At 44.5% G+C, this 12,687-nt stretch overlaps 1 protein-coding gene across 1 annotated transcript in view; it reads left to right on the forward strand.

The window, feature by feature from the left end:
* PROCR (protein C receptor) overlaps positions 1 to 12,687 on the forward strand; it is a 63,867-nt gene that overhangs the window by 477 nt on the left and 50,703 nt on the right. The gene's annotated exons all lie outside the window — the stretch shown is intronic.

Raw genomic sequence — 12,687 nt, forward strand, 5'->3', positions numbered from 1 at the left:
AATCTATAGATAATATAACCGGTTAGGTCAGGGGTAGATCTTTAATTACCAGGCCTGGAATACAGCGCCGGGCTGTCTGACTACTGATTTCACTTCTGTCTTTCCTTTAACTCCTACTTTTTCTTTGAGGCAGAAATTGGGCATAAGACAATATGAGGGGTGGTCTGCTCCCTTATTTAGGGATATTGAGTTTCCCAAACCAGTTACTTATTGATTGTATAAGATACAACTCACATTTATTTGTCCAAAACTTACACTCTTTTTTTTCTAAACCTCTTGCATTTTCTGATGCTGTCACTCTTGAGGTTTCCTGAAATACCGTCAGTTCTAGGAATTCATGACATTTCTCTCCTCCCAATTTGAGATGTGGTTACACAATCATGGTCCCTTCAGTCTCCATCTCAAACCGGAAGCTTACCCCTATCAGCCCTGTAGAATGTCTTAGGTTAAGAATGAATACCCTGGTCGGGCGCGGTGGCTCACGCCTGTAATCCCAACACTTTGGGAGGCCAAGGTGGGTGGATCACCTGAGGTTAAGAGATAGAGACCAGCCTGGCCAACATGGTGAAACCCCGTCTTTACTAAAAATACAACAATTAGCCAGGGGTGGTGGCGGGTGCCTGTAATCCCAGCTACTCGGGAGGCTGCAGCCGGAGAATTGCTTGAAACCGGAAGGCGGAGGTTGCAGTGAGCCAGGATCGCGCCACTGCACTCCAGCCTGGGCAAAAGAGCAAAACTCCATATAAAAAAAAAAAAAAGATGAATGACTACGCAGGGGCACTATAGCTTTCAGGAGGTTTGTGATCCATTTCTCCATTTCCCTTATTCCCAAGTTTCTAAAATTTGGTCAGCACCTTAGACCATAGCAACACCCATGACTTTGGTCAGTGTGACATGTGATAGAACCAACCCTGGATTTGAAGTCAGATCTAGGATCCAGTTAATTACAACTCTGTCACTCATCTATAACCTGTGTTTGTGACCCTCTCCTTCTCTGGGGCTAGCATCCTTGTCTATAAATAATGAGGAGTTTGAACAAATGGATCTTTGAGATCCTTTTCGGTCGAGCTTTCTATGATTCTAGGATTGGCTATCTCCTATTTGCTGAAAAAGTCAGATGGAAGTGGTAGCTCAGTTTGTTGAGCCGGCGTGCAGCCAGGTTTGGTCTCCTTTGGTCCCACATCCCTGAGAACATCCCCCAAGTAAGTGTCTCAAAATGCTATCCGTTGATAGAATTAAATCCCTGACAACCCAGAGAGATTGAGGTGATACAGCCTAGAGGCTAAAAGTATGGGCTTTATATTAGGGCAGACCTGAGTTGGAGTACTAGCTTCATCACCTGTTAGGATGTGACGCTGCCAGTTTTTCTCTGAGCCTCAGTTACCTCATCCGTTTAATAGGAATAATATTAGTACCTACTTAATAGGATTGTGAGGATTTGGTGAGCTATTGCATGTAAAGTGCCTGGCATAGTGTCTGGCAGAAGAGACACTCAGTAAATATTAGGATGTTTTTATTTATTTATTTATTTCATTTTATTTTTGAGATGGAGTTTCATTCTTGTCACCCAGGCTGGAATGGTGCTATCTCAGCTCACTGCAACCTCCGCCTTCTGGGTTCAAGCAATTCTCCTGCCTCAGCTTCCCGAGTAGCTGGGATTACAGGCGCCTGCCACCGCACCCAGCTAATTTTTATATTTTTAGTAGAGACAGGGTTTCGTCATGTTGGCCAGGCTGGTCTCGAACTCCTGACCTCAGGTGATCCACCCACCTCGGCCTTCCAATGTGTTGGGATTACAGGCATGAGCCACCGTGCCCAGCCTGGGATGTTTTTAGAAACTCTTCTTGGGGCTTCCAAATGGAAGGGAAAGGAGATGACAGTAAGCTGAGACCTGGATAACAACACAGGAGCACTGTATTCGTTTCCTGTGATTCCTGCAACAAATTACCACAAACCAAGTGGCTTAAAGCAACAGAAATTTATTATCTCGCAGTTTGGGAGGTCAGGAGCCTGAAATCAATTTCACTGGGCTAAAATTAAGTTATTGACAGGGCCACACCCACTCCAAAGGCTCTAAGGGATAATCCGTTCCTTGCCTCTCTAGATTCTCCTGACTGCTGGCATTCCTTAGCTTATGGTTGTATCACTCCAGTATCTGCCCGTGTCTTCATATCGTCTTCTCTGTGGATGTGTCACATCTCCTTCTGCTTTTCTCTTATAAGGACATTTATGATTGCATTTAGGCCCCCCCCACCCCCCCCAACCCAGATAATACAGGATAAACTCCCATTCCAAGATTTTTAGCTTAATCACATCTGGAGAAAAAAAAACCAAAAAAACAAAAAACCACCATTTTTCCAAATAGAGAAACATTTACAGTTTCCAGAGATTAGGACCTGGACTTTAGGGGGCTGTTTCCAGCTTAGCACAGGGAATAAATATTTTTCAGACCTGGGCCTTTCCCTGTTATGAAACTCACCTTCTCCATTTATAAATCCTATAGCTTATCTTTTTGTCTCCCATTCAAAATTCTAGTGTGGACAAAACTTTTGCAGGAAGGGTGGGTTCAGGTTGCCTGGATTTGGTAACGATAGTTCTCTCTTTATAAGCAAGATTGAAACACTCATGATTTTCCTTTATATTCTTTTTCTAGCTTGATGTCATTTTCCACACTGTCACTGAACAAATAAAACCATGACTTACGTTTTCACAATTCATGTGACTAATTTCATAGTTCTCTAATGAGAATAAAAAAATTGTTTTACCCTCTGGAAAGTATCAGGACTCTTCTTTCTCTCACTCTGTGTTTATGATATTGGATTCTAGAAGGTTATGACCCACAAGTGAAATGTCACACTTGAGCATTTACTTGTGAAGAGACTCAGGGTAAGTTGCCTACTTCTCTGAGCCTCAATTTCCTATTGTAAAATATAGAAATTGATGACGCTATAAAGGAATTCTGGGAATTAAATGGGATAATGAAAGTGAACATTCTCAGCACAGTGACTGGTATATATTAAGTTCTTGATACATATTAATTCTCTTCCCTGCCTCCCCAACTCTTCTTTTTTTTTTTTTTTTTTTTTTTTAAGGCAGGGCAGTTGTTTCCATTTACTGAGCATCTGCCCCAAGTCATCCAAGGTGTTATAGGCAATAGTTCCTACCCTCAAAAGTTTGAGGCACAGTGCTGAGCATATAACTAAGATTCCAAAATAATCAAGTCATAGTCCTTTCCCTTGAAGTGCTTGCAATTTTGTTAGAAGGGAAAGATGTCAATTGGAGAATACTTGGAATCATAGGGTGTTCAAGTCTTCCCTGTGGGTGAATAGAGTTTGGAGGGAGCTCAGACCACATCAGTATCTGAGGCCAATGTCCTCGGACTCTGTGTTCAGTGGAACAAGACTTGGACTGGTTGTCAGAAACCCTTGGTCTTGTTACTTGTTTATCCACTATCTCTGTGTGATCTCGGGCAAGTCATTTTCCCTTTTGGGGACTCAGTTTCCATATCTGGAAGATGAAAGAGTGAGACTATCTCTCAGCACAAGGAAAATATTAACAGATCCATACAGAGTTATTGCAAAAAATCAGAAAACAGAATTCAACACACATCAACTGCACAAATTTCCCCCCAGAAACATCCATGAAGCAGAATAAAACAGTGGGACAGCATTCCAAACGGAATTTGACTATTTGCCAACTAAACAAGGAAGAGGAGGGGGATGGGGAGGGGGACAAGAAGAAGGAGGAGAAAATAGTCACAAGTATTGATAATAGCGAACATTTACATAGCAAGTAATGTTCTTTGTACTTTACATCCATCAACACCATTAATCCTTACCACAACCCTCTGAGAAAGTGTCATTATCACCATTTTATAAACCAAAAACCTGAAGCACAGATTCTAAGAATTGAAGAGAGATTTAGCAACTTAATCAATGTCTCACCCAAACAGCCTATACTCTAACGCATTAATAAAAATAATGACAAATATATAAATAAAAGGCCAATACAGAATTTAACAATGGAGATCTGGCGAACTGCTACAGTGTCCTCTAGCTTTAGCTTCATGTGGTTTTAGGGTCAACATTTCCTTCCCTTCTGCTGGAAAGTTAGAGGGAAAAGCTCAATTCCCTGAAGTTGGAAGCCAAGGCATTTTACATCCCCTTTGGCCAAGTACACTCGACCTCTTTTAGCAGGGAAGAATCCTTTTTCTAGCATCTGGAGGTCATTTGGTTCTCCCAAATCCCAAAGCAGGGCTTGCACACTACATACTTTTGACTTGCCAAAAAATAAGTTTATCCCTGGGAAATTTCCCATCTGTTGCTTTGTAGAAATGCTTGAACTTTTGCGGGCAGTATGTCCAAACATTTAGATTAACGACTCCCTGGTTAGAGTCTCAGACCTCGTTATTATTATTATTATTATTTTTTGAGATGAGAGTTTTACTCTCGTCACCCAGGCCGGGGTGCAGTGGCACGATCTTGGCTCACCGCAACCTCCGCTTCCTGGGTTCAAACAATTCTCCTGCCTCAGCCTCCTGAGTAGCTGGGAGTACAGGCATGCGCCACCATGCCCGGCTAATTTTTATATTTGTGGTAGAGACAGAGTTTCGCCATGTTGGCCAGGCTGGTCTCAAACTCCTGACCTCAGGTGATCCGCCCACCTCAGCCTCCCAAGGTGTTGGGATTACAGGCATGAGCCACCCCGCCTGAACTTACACTTTTATTCTTATTTTATTTTTCTTCTTTTTGAGATAGGGTCTCGCTCTGTCACCTAGGCACTATCACCACTCACTTCAGCCTCGACCTCCCAGGCTCAAGTGATCTTTCCACCTCAGCCTCCCAAGCAGCTGGGACCACAGATGCGTGACACTATGCCCAGCTAATTTTTAATTTTTAATTTTTTTGTAGAGACAAAGTCTCACTGTATTGCCCAAGCCGGTCTTGAACTCCTGGGCTCAAGCAATCCTACTGCCTTGGTCTCCCAAAGTGTAGAGATTACAGGCATGAGCCACCACACCTGGCCTCAGACCACGTTTTTATTATGCTCATGTTCTAAGTGAACTCAGACCTGTAGCTAAATCTGCCACAGAATTATGCACTTTAAAATGGTTAAGATGGTAAGTTGTGTCACATGTATTTTGTCACAATTTCTTAAAAATTAAAAAGTGAGGCTGGGCACAGTGCCTCAAGCCTGTAATTCCAGCACTTTGGAGGCTGAGGCGGGTGGATTGCTTGAGCCAAGGAATTTGAGACCAGCTTGGGTAACATGGCAAAACCCTGTCACTGCAAAAAAAAAAAAATTAGCAGGATGTGGTGGCGTGTGTCCATAATCCCAGCTACTCAGGAGGCTGAGGTGGGAGGGTGGAATAAATGGAATGTGATCCAACAAAATTATTATTATTATTATTTTTATGATGTCTACTGCCTTTTTGAAATACCCAATTCTGGCAGGGTGCAGTGGTTCACGCCTGTAATCCCAGCACTTTGGCAGGCCGAGGTGGGCAGATCACCTGAGGTCAGGAGTTTGAGAGCAGCCTGGCCAACAAACCCCATCTCTACTAAAAATACAAAAATTAGCCAGGTGTGTTAGCGAGCGCCTGTAATCCCAGCTACTTGGGAGGCTGAGGCATGAGAATTGCTTGAACCTGGGAGGTGGAGGTTGCAGTGAGCCGAGATCATGCCACTGCACTCCAGCCTGGGCGACAGAGCGAGACTCTGTCTCAAAAAAAAAAAAAAAGAAATACCCAATTCTTTCATAGAAAATATGTTCTTATTGGCTGGCGGGGAGAGGGGTGGTTGGTAGATGGGAAAAGGGTGCTTCCTTTGCTGATATCCAAAGCAGATACTTTCTCTGCCTATTTGATGATACAAAACTAGCCCTACCACACCAGGCTAAGGGAGAGAAGAGGATCCGTGTCCTACAGAATTCCCCCTATTAGCCTACCTTCCCCATAGCCCCCAAACTCTGCTGCTAATCAATTGTGCCAGGTCAGGAGGAGAGAAACTGGAGGGAAAGAATAAGCCTAATAGATTGAAAATCCCTTCAGCAAACATTTATTGAGAGCCTTATAACTGTTAGTGTCTACTGAATTAAACTTATTAGTGTTAAGAAAAATTATCTGAAATGTGTTACTAAGGTAAAAAGATGATTGTGTGACTTTTTGCTGTCATGATAAAGCATTGACTAGCAAATCTACTTGTCATCTGTCCCTGAAAAGAAACATGACACTATTTTCATATTAATTAGGGCCCAGACATTGTACAATTCTGTAAAGTAATAAGATGTGACAATTTCCTTTCCTGTCTGGTAGAGAAGATAATCCCAAAGGTTATGATATTATTACTCTGTAGGACATTAACCCATTTAGTATTTAATTTAGCAATCTTACTTCAATATTTTTCTTTTCCATTGACTATAAAAACTCAAGTTCTTTTTTCTTTTTTTTTTGAGACAGGGTCTCACATTGTTGCCCAGGCTGGAGTGCAGTTCTGTTCAAACACGGCTCACTACAGTCTTGACCTCCCACATCCCAGGCTCAAGTGATCTTGCCTCAGTCCCTCAAGTAGCTGGGACTACAGGCATGTGCCACCATGCCCAGCTAATTTTTGTATCTTTTCGTATAGACGGGGTTTTGCCATGTTGCGCAGGCTCATCTTGAACTCCTGGCTAAGCAATCCACCCACTTTGGCCTCCCAAAGTGCTGGGATTACAGATGTAATCCCACCATGCCCAGCCAAAGCTCTAGTTCTTATATTCTATTTTGAACTGGCTTTGTCGTCCTGCTTGTCCCTTCATTAATGAGTTAAATGAAACTCTGACCCATGCTCACTGTCTATTTCAATGAGAATTATGGTTGGTTTTGTTTGTTCGTTCGTTTGTTTGTTTGTTTTGAGACAGAGTCTCGCTCCGTTGCCCAGGCTGGAGTGCAGTGGTGTGATCTTGGCTCACTGCAACCCCCACCTCCCAGATTCAAATGATTCTTTTGCCTCAGCCTCCCAAGTAGCCGGGATTACAGGCACCTGCCACCACTCCCAGCTAATTTTTGTATTTTTAGTAGAGACGGGGTTTCATCATGTTGGCTAGACTGGTCTCGAACTCCTGACTTCAAGTGATCCATCCACTTCGGCCTCCCAAACTGCTGGGATTTACAGGAGTGAGCCACTGCTCCTGGCCAAGAATTACGTTTTTAACATGCTGACAATTATCGTTGACACTAAGTGTCAGACCCTTGATTAAGTAATTTATAGACCCATGATACTCCTTTGAGATAGCTTTTTTGTCCCCATTTGCCAGATGAGAAAGTGAAGGCACAAAAAGATAAAAGAATTTTTCTCAGTGCCAGTTTTGTGCCAGGAGCTTTACTAAGTTACAGTTTTTTTCTCCTTCCCTGGAAGTCCTGTTTATCTATTCATTGATTTAAAAAAAAAAAAATCTATTGAGTACTTACGATGTGCCAAATACTCTGCTAAGCTGGTAATACAGAACTTTAAAACACATTCTCTGCCCTCTTATGGCTTTTGGTGTGGAAGACAGATGCATAAATAGACAATTATCATTTAAAGAAGTAAAGGAGGAAAACTCTCTGAACTTATTCTGGTTTGGGGGCTGCCTGCAAAAAATTAATTAATTAATTAATTAATTTAAAAATTTAAAAAAAATAAAAAGAACTAAGGGAAAGAGAGGGCTCCAGTAGAACAGAGGGAGCATCTAACCCTGGCTTGTGGACATGAAGTCAGTGAAGGCTTCCTGTAGTAGGTGACACCTGAGTATTCTAATAGGAATTAGTAGGGCTGAAGAAGGTGGTGGGAAGCACCTCAATTCAAAATTTTGATTCCTTTGTGTATTATGAAAGGCTCTTCTTCTGACTCCTGCTTACCTCCTCATATCACTTCTTCCTTCCTATCACCTACTCCTATTTGGCCATACTTAAGTATTACTGGTTTCTCAAGTATGTTATATTCTTTCTCCTTTCCTATTATATTCTTTTGTACCTTCTTCACCCTGTACTTGAAACAACTTTTTCCTCACCCCTACTTGCCCCTTAGGCATTATCGGGGTTTTTTGTTTTTGTTTTTTTGTTTGTTTGTTTTTGAGACAGGGTCTTGCTCTGTCACCCAGCTGGAGTACAGTGGTGCGATCTCAGCTTACTGCAGCCTCAGCCTCCTGGGCTCAAGTGATCCTCCCACCTCAGCCTCCCGAGTTGCTAGGACTACAGGCATGCATCACCATGCCTGGCTAATTTTTGTATTTTTTGCAGAGCCCAGACGAACTCCTGGGCTCAAGCAATCCTCCCGCCTCAGCCTCCCAAAGTGCTGGGATTACAGGTATGAGCCACCGCACTCGGCCTGGAAAGCATTCCTTTTTAAACCAGGAAAATGGCAAGAATATTCTCTTATATTCTCTATCACTTTTTTTTTTTTGGAGACAGAGTCTTGCTCTGTTGCCCAGGCTGGAGTGCAGTGGCACGATCTTGGCTCACTGCAGCCTCCGCCTCCCGGGTTCAAGTGATTCTCCTGCCTCAGCCTCCTGAGTAGCTGGGATTACAGGCATGCACCACCACACCCGGCTAATTTTTGTATTTTTAGTAGAGACGGGGTTTCACCATATTGGCCAGGCTGGTTTCAGACTCCTGGCCTCAAGTGATCCACCCACCTCGGCCTCCCAAAATGCTGGGATTACAGGCGTGAGCCACTGTGCCTGGCCTTCTATTACTATCTCTGTTAAACATTGTACTAGAGGTTAATAAGTTGAAACAACCATTATAAAAATTAAAAAAGAGGAAATAATCTGTCGTTATCAATTGGTGCTATGATTATGCATGTAGAAAATCCAAAAGAGTCTAAAAATAATTATTATAACAAACAAAAGAATTTATTAAGGTTGCTAGACACAAAAGTAATGCAACAAAATCATCAGTACTTCTATATGCTGAGAATAAGCAGACCATTAGATATTAAAAAAATTATTTGCAATAATATTTTAAAAATATGAAGAACTTGACTGGGTGCAGTGGCTCATGCCTGTAGTCCCAGCACTTTGGGAGGCCAAGGTGGGCAGATCACTTGAGGTCAGAGTTCGAGACCAGCCTGGCCAACATGGTAAAACCCTGTCTCTACTAAAAATACAATTAGCCTGGTATGGTGGTGTGTGCCTGTAACCCCAGCTACTCTGGAGGCTGAGGCAGGAAAATCGCTTGAATCTGGGAGGTGGAGGTTGCAGTGAGCCAAGATTGTGCCATTGCACTCCAGCCTGGGCAACAGAGCAAGACTCTGTCTCAAAAAATATATATACATATGTATATATGAAGAACTTATAGGGGAAAATTTAACAGAGGATGAGCCATATGTTCAGAGAGAAAATTATAAAACTCTGAGAGATACCAAAGAAGATGTAAACAAATGAAAAAAAATACACCCCATCATGCACTGGATGATTCAATATTGTGAAGATGTCAATTCTTCCCAGTCATTTACATGCTAAATGCAATACCAACCAAAATTTGATCAACGTGATAAAAAAGATTCCAAAATTTAGGTGCAGACGTTCAAATATTCAAAAATAGCTAAGACACTCTTGAAGAACAAAGAGGGAAGACTTGATCTACAAGATATAAATACATTATGAAATAATATTAATTGAGGGCCAGGCACTGTGGCTCACGCCTGTAATCCCAGCACTTTGGAAGGCCAAGGCAGGCGGATCACCTGAGGTCAGGAGTTCGCGACCAGCCTGACCAATATGGAGAAACCCCGTCTCTACTAAAAACACAAAATTAGCCGGGTGGGGTGGCCCGTGCCTGTAATCCCAGCTACTCAGGAGGCTGAGGCGGGAGAATCGCTTGAACCTGGGAGGCAGAGGTTGCGGTGAGCTGAGATCCTGCCATTGCACTCCAGCCTGGGCAACAAGAGTGAAACTCCGTCTCGAAAAAAAAATTTTAAAAAGAAGAAATAATACTAATTGAGATAATGAGCATTGGTGCCAGGTGAGACAACCAGGCCACTGAAGCAGAATAGACATATTTACTGTAAGTCAGAGATGCCACTGCAGATCAGTAAGGAAAGGCCAACTTTTAATAACTGGTTCTGTCTGCGACAGTGGATATCCACTAAAAGAAACTAATCTTGACCTCTACTTCATACCATACATACCTCAAGGTGAAAGACAAAACCAAAAAGCTTTGAACATAAACAGAATATCTTAATGACCTTGGGGTTTAGGGAAGGGTTGCTTAAATAAGGCACAAGAAGTACAAACTGTAAAGGAATAGGTTGATAAATATAACCACCTTAAAATTAGGAACTTTTGTTTATCTAAAGACATGACAAAAAAAGTGCAAAGCGGCTGAGTGCTGTGGCTCATGCCTGTAATCCCAACACTTTGGGAGGCTAAAGTGGGAGGATCACTTGAGCCCAGAAGTTTGAGACCAGCCTGGGCAGCATAGCAAGACCTCATCTCTACAAAAATAAGGGTTTTTTTGTCTGTTTGTTTGTTTTTTGAGACGGAGTCTCGCTCTGTCGCCCAGGCTAGAGTGCAGTGGTGCGATCTCGGCTCACTGCAAGCTCCGCCCGCTGGGTTCACGCCATTCTCCTGCTTCAGCCTCCCGAGTAGCTGGGAATACAGGCGCCCGCCACTACGCCCAGCTAATTTTTTGTATATTTAGTAGAGATGGGGTTTCACCATGTTAGCCAGGATGGTGTCGATCTCCTGACCTCGCGATCCGCCTGCCTCGGCCTCCCAAAGTGCTGGGATTACAGGCGTGAGCCACCGCGCCCGGCATAATAAGGTGTTGTTTTTTTTTTTTTTTTTTTAAACCTGTGAGGGTAAAACCACCTACTCAAGACTCAGCAATGGCTGATGCCCTACGACACCTAGGTGGCGTAGCCTACTACACCCCTAGGCTCCTTGGTATAGCCTATTGCTCCTAGGCTACAAACCTGTAGAACATGTTATGATACTGAATACTTTAGGCAATTGTAACACAACGGAAGTATTTGTGTACCTTAAGAAATGTAGGATTTGCTGGCAAGATGGCCGAATAAGAAGAGCTCCGGTCTGCAGCTCCCAGTGAGATCAACGCAGAAGGCGGGTGATTTCTGCATTTCCAACTGAGGTACCCGGTTTATCTCATTGGGACTGGATGGGCAGTGGGTGCAGCCCACGGAGGGCAAGCCGAAGCAGGGTGGGGCGTCACCTCACCCAGGAAGCGCAAGGGGTCAGGGGATATCCCCCCTAGCCAAGGGAAGTGATGAGGGACTGTGCCCTGGGGAACGGTGCACTACGGCCCAGATACTGTGCTTTTCCCAAGGTCTTCGCAACCTGTAGACCAGGAGATTCCCTCCGGTGCCTATGCCACCAGGGCCCTGGGTTTCAAGCACAAAACTGGGGGGCCATTTGGGCAGACACTGAGCTAGCTGCAGGAGTTTTTTTTGTTTGTTTTTTCATACCCCGGTGATGCCAGGAACGCCAGTGAGACAGAATTGTTCACTCTGCAGGCCGGGCGCGGTGGCTCCTGCCTGTAATCCCAGCACTTTAGGAGGCCGAGGTGGGCGGATCACGAGGTCAGAAGTTCGAGACCAGCCTGGCCAACATGATGAAACCCCGTCTATACTCAAAATACAAAAATTAGCTGGGCGTGGTGGTGGGCGCCTGTAATCCCAGCTACTCAGGAGGCTGGGGCAGGAGAATCACTTGAACCCGGGAGGCGGAGGTTGCAGTGAGCGGAGATCGCACCACTGCACTCCAGCCAGGGTGACAGGGCGAGACTCCATCTCAAAAAATACAGGATTGTTCACTCCGCTGGAAAGGGGGCTGAAGCCAGGGAGCCAAGTGGTCTGGCTCCATGGGTCCCACCCCGACAGAGCTCAGCAAGCTAAGATCCACTGGCTTGAAATTCTCTCTGCCAGCACAGCAGTCTGAGGTCGACCTGGGAAGCTTGAGCTTGGTGGTGGGAGGGGTATCCGCCATTGCTGAGGCTTGAGTAGGTGGTTTTACCCTCACAGTGTAAACAAAGCCACAGGAAAGTTTAAACTGGGCAGAGCCCACCGCAGCTCAGCAAGGCTGCTATGGCCAGACTGCCTCTCTAGATTCCTCTTCTCTGGGCAGGGCATCTCTGAAAAAAAGGCAGCAGCCCCAGTCAGGGACTTATAGATAAAACCCCTGGCCAGCACGGTGGCTCATGCCTGTAATCCCAGCACTTTGGGAGGCCGAGACGGGTGGATCATTTGAGGTCAGGAGTGCAAGACTAGCCTGACTAACATGGTGAAACCCCATCTCTACTAAAATACAAAAAAAATTAGCCAGGCGTGGTGGCAGGGGCCTGTAATTCCAGCTACTCGGGAGGCTGAGGCTGAGGCAGGAGAATTGCTTGTACCCAGGAGGTGGAGGTTGCAGTGAGCTGAGATTGTGCCACTGCACTCTCTAGCCTGGGTGACAGAGTGAGACTCTATCTCAAAAACAAAAAAAAACTCCCTGGGACACAGCACCTGGGGGAAGGGGTGGCTTGGGCACAGCTTCAGCAGACTTAAACGTCCCTGCCTGATGGCTCTGAAGAGAACTCCCAGGACAACATTTGAGCTCTGATAAGGGTCAGACTGCCTCCTCAAGTGGGTCCCTGACCCCTATGTATCCTGACTGGGAGACACCTCCCATAGGGGCCAACAGACACCTCATACAGGAGAGCTCTGG

Source organism: Pongo abelii, chromosome 21 (genome assembly GCF_028885655.2).
Source record: "Pongo abelii isolate AG06213 chromosome 21, NHGRI_mPonAbe1-v2.0_pri, whole genome shotgun sequence".
Classification (NCBI taxonomy): domain Eukaryota; kingdom Metazoa; phylum Chordata; class Mammalia; order Primates; family Hominidae; genus Pongo; species Pongo abelii.